Here is a 5047-nt window from a genome sequence, read left to right on the forward strand (position 1 = left end):
ATTTATAAGTAAAACGTGTATGGCTTATTCGAGATATAGGTTTCTTAGTTTTGAATAATTCCACACGCACTACGATTAACCAGGATGCATATGCCCCCGTGATCTACCAAATACTTTGAATGGTACAAGCAATCTCAGTTTTTAACAAAACCAGGCTCCTTGAGCTGTAGATGCGTACTAAAACTAAAAACGGAATGCGAAGTTTTCCAGAGTTGTAAAAAGTGATGCAATATAATTTATACACGTTATGCAATTTTGCTTAATGATAAGATTTGATTAATTAGTCATAAACACTTCCAGGTGCAATAAGCTACTGTGAGAAATTGATTTTTAGTAATTCCTTACACACTAAGAGTTAACTAGAGGTAGGCCGTATAAGCCCTGTGATCCGAAGAATAATTTGTAATAGAACGCCGATAGCTGAAACAAAACACGGCAACACCTTGCAGTTAAGCTGCACTTGCGTACTAAAGGGAATGCGACGTTTCAGATTGTAAAAACTGACGCAATAACTCGATTGTTCAATTTTTCGTAATAGTAATTGATTTGATTGAATTTTTAATTACAGCCGTTCAGGGTAGTAAGAGTAAGCCAATTATAAATTTGTTACTACACTTGATCGTCGACTAAATGCACTTATGCAGCTGGGAGGTGTAAAAGTAACATTCGTCACTCACTTGAGCTTGGTATGAAACTGTCTGGAGTTGTGAAAACGTCGAGCTTTTATAGAAACCGAATAATCACGTGATTGGATTAAAGTCGATACTACTTCGACAAGACTTTAAATTTCAATGAAAATCAAAATTGGCTAGGCAATTGATGGAAGACAATGCACACCTTCTAATCTGTAATTTTACGCTACTCGTACGGAGACGTTAACAAAGAAACAGAAGAACCACCTCCACTAACGTTCAAGCGGATACTGATTGACGTAGTAGGATAAATGCAATTTTATTACAGCTGTCACAAGAAGATGATGCAATGTCATTTTTATATTCTATAAATAAATGCATTCCTCTGCAGGTGATTTCCATAATAGGATCAACTTCAAATTTCGACGCGCTCTGGCAACAACCCCTAAAATGTCCCCCGCTGACACCGTACGAGATTAGCCCCCTACTTGCCAAAATACATGAACTATGGAGGCGATTAACATGAAACATGTAAACCAGGTATAACGAGACAGCGTTCCAATATAACCACGGAAATCTGAGTGTCTGCTCTAAGCGCCCAAAACAACCCCCAAAATATGATTCGCACCCCTGGCCAACTAGCAAAATACCTTCACTCGAACTGGCCGAAGGTCAGACAACAAGACGTCGCAGATACCTAAAGCGCACATGCGCGATAACCTCGCTGTCTGGCGCGTCACGTGACTGTCTGGCACAAGTGACCCTCTATCTACTGCCTAAAAGCCATCAAAATTCCCTACAGCCAAACTGCGCGAGGTTAGATGTCCAAAATAGCGATACCAAATCTCACCAACTAAAAGCTAAAAATAGCTATTATACGTCTCGTACACGTGCGCGCAAACCTCACCTTCGCCTGGCGCGGCATGTGATTGTCTGGCTCAGGTGGCCCCTATACTACTTATTTATGAAATGTTAATAAAGTTTGTTCCCTTGTTGCGTTTTTCTTTAAGAAGTGACATGTATTTTATCTGTAAGGAATCTTTCGCACGGAGATCCCTACGGCTCGCACTTGTGACAGTTAGTAGGTATTGACATTTACTAATTGACGTTTCTGTTTTGTCATTAGGTATAAATGAGTTACTATGGTGATACTTAATGCCCTAGGGCATAAAGTGGTACTTTATGCCCGCGTAGCACAGATATAAAATGTGCTATTATATGTTAGTAAGACATAAAATATATTATATATTATGTTCTTATATAAATTAACTTTAAAAGTGCTTCGAATCAGTGTAGAGTAAATAAAGTGTGTTTAAATAATTTGCTAATTTACGTATAAATATAATAATATAAGAACGCGGAATAATCGTGTCTATTTTTTTGCGTAACAATTCGTCTGTGGTGTTGGCGCAGCGCGAATTCCGTACACTGGCCCGCAAGATCGACCGATTTAACCGTTCCAGACTTTTTTTGTGGGGTTTTTTGAAGTCCCGTGTTTACATGAACAATCCAGAGACCCTGGAAGCCCCCAAGGACAACATTCGACACGAGTGCGAGAACCTGTCGTCCGAAGTTCTCGCCGAAGTGATGAAAAATGCCATAAAACGAGCCTTATAGCAATCAATTGTGACGGCGCCCATTTGACCGATATCATCTTCTCGACTTGACCAATAAAATTCTAAAGGTTCAAATAAACATAATCAAAACACAGAATCGAAGTTTTTCATTTAGAAACAGAAAATGAGAGCCAAACAACATCGGATGACTTCTTTTGGCCCACCTGTATGATTCAACAACCTAGACCCCTAGACTGTGCCCAAGAACGTTTTTCGTCGCTAGAAGACGAAATAAATGCAGTACTATTGATGTTGGCATCCTACATAAAGCTGTTGGTTCTGACAAGGCTACTCTTCTCATGCATTTACTGGAGCAGACAACACTGGAGGATTTGTCGGAAAAGGCAAGTTAACTTGTTGGAAATCATTTGAAATCGCCCACACTGAAACACTGGCAGCATTGTCTGAGTTAGGTACGACTATTCATCTTCTCGAATCAGTTGTTATTGCTCTAGAAAAGTTCGTTTGTAAACCGTACTCTCCTTTGTCAAAAGCAAATTCTGTTTCCGAACTCCGGTGGCGGATGTCCAATAAGAAAGGCTGCCAATTTGCCAGCACCATCAAAAGGAGCACTCACACAAGGCATTTTACGCGCACACCATCAATGTTGGGTTTGGAATAATGAAACTGTTCCCAATCCTGATGTACTATATCCAAACGAATATGGATGGAATGGAAGGTTGAGGATACTGAATTTGGACCCATCATGACACTTCCACCAGCACCAACACTTGCTTTGAATATCTAGAAATTCACTATCAAAAAATGTTGAGACATGTAACTACAAGGTGGCTCTCCCTATATTCATCTCTTGATCGACTTCTGCGATGTTGGCCAGCCGTCAAGAAATTTCTTGATCTTGGTGAAGACAACTGTGACAAAAATGTCTGGAAATTCATTAAAAGCCAAGAGCATGAATTGGAAGACGATTTAAGATCCGAAATCCCACTTTCAGAGTTACATTTATTTCGTCCATCACATCACTATATTAATATTTTGAATACGCATATAGTTAAACTGGAGAGTAATAGATTAACCAGCACCGACTGCATGAAATTATGTCCGATCTGAAGGAACAAATAATCCAAAAACAAAATGATCAATTCTTTGGGGTAAAGTGTCATATGCTTTGAAATATCTCCCAGCGAACCAGAAACAGATTTTTATGAAGGAGGCGAATTTGGTTTACAAGAAACTCCTTGATTATTTGGATAAGTATTATGATTTCCAAAATAGCCCCTTCCAGTACTTTGATTGTCTGAATCTGAAAAAGAAATAAAGGAAATATCAGGAAACATCCAATCTGCCCAATCTGCTGAAAATAGTCGGTAAAATTTTATCCATCCCTGTGAGCAACGCATTTCCTGAAAAAATCTTCTCTTTGATGGGTAATCTCTGGACAAATGAAAGAAACAGAATGAGAGTGGAGTTAGTTAAGGCAGAATTGTGTGTAAAATTGAATTTTAGTATATCTCGTCAACAATTTGCCGAATTTTTGGAAAAAAAGAGCAAAATGCACTACTGGATGCGTGTCAAGGCAATAATAAATGTAGATTTAAGGGTGTAATCCAGTACTACAACATTTATGCGAAAATAGTGCGATTTATATTTCGTCTCAATTCTGTAAAACATGAGATGAAAGACGGGGCTAATTTTTTTCGTGTAAATTATACATTTAAAAAGTATGCTACAGAACAAAATTTTAATATTTAAGAAAAAACTATTTTTTAGAGCACTGCCAATAAAAAGTGAACTTTTATAGGTAAAATGGCGTCAACACAAATTATTTTAAAAATCTCCCTGTAGCATACTCAGAAAAAACATTAGCAAACCATAGAGCCATCGACCAGACTTTCAAATAAATTACAAAAAATTTTAGACGAAATATTCATTCGAAATTTTTTACGAAAACTTGTAGCGTTTAGTGAAGTCATTCACCATTTATAAATGTACAATAGGCAACACATCATACGGCAGACCTGACTTCATTATAGCGGCATTGTTGCGTTTATCGGGACTGATTTACAAATAGAAACCGGATTCATTAGAACGTATTATAATTCCATAATATACTGGGTAATAGAATTCACACGGAAAATGTGATTTATTTTTGGGTGAATTAAAAGTTTACGTCTTTTCTGGCGTTTTTTTGTAACACCCCTAATATTTTAGTGTGATCAAAATTTGAGATTATTCTCATGTAGCATCTTTCGGAAAAAGATATAGTTTGCGAAAAAAGCGTTAGTTCTCATTTATTTTGTGTTGTTCCCGAATTAGACGAAATTTTGAAACACCCCTAAAATTTTAATTTGATACAAATTTGAGATTATTTCCCTGTAGCATCCTTCGGAAAGAGACATAGTTTGCAAAAAAAGCGTTAGTCCTCATTTATTGTGTGTTGTTCCCGAATAGACGAAATTTTGAAAAACCCCTACTAATAAATGTTTGGGATTTGGATATGCATTTTTTAAATATATCTAATTGTAGGTACTTATTCGCTTACATGCGTTATTTTCCAGATAGGGAGAGTCAATATAGTTCATGATCATGAAGTAACTATACTGGGTTTAAAAAAATATATACGTCTTATGAATAACTTGGAAAAGTGAAATTATTGAGGATTAGCCGCTGTGACAATGATTTGCGTTTTCTAATCGATGTTTAATTATATATGCATATTCCTCACAATGGCTAATGACCTAGGTAAATTAGCGTAAATACTTGTTGATGGGCAGGTAAATTCTTCAATCTTTGTTTATTCGTTTCGATTTCATTACAAGTAAGTATTATGCAACCCAT

Source organism: Photinus pyralis, unplaced genomic scaffold (assembly GCF_008802855.1).
Source record: "Photinus pyralis isolate 1611_PpyrPB1 unplaced genomic scaffold, Ppyr1.3 Ppyr1.4_LG1, whole genome shotgun sequence".
NCBI classification, from domain to species: Eukaryota; Metazoa; Arthropoda; class Insecta; order Coleoptera; family Lampyridae; genus Photinus; species Photinus pyralis.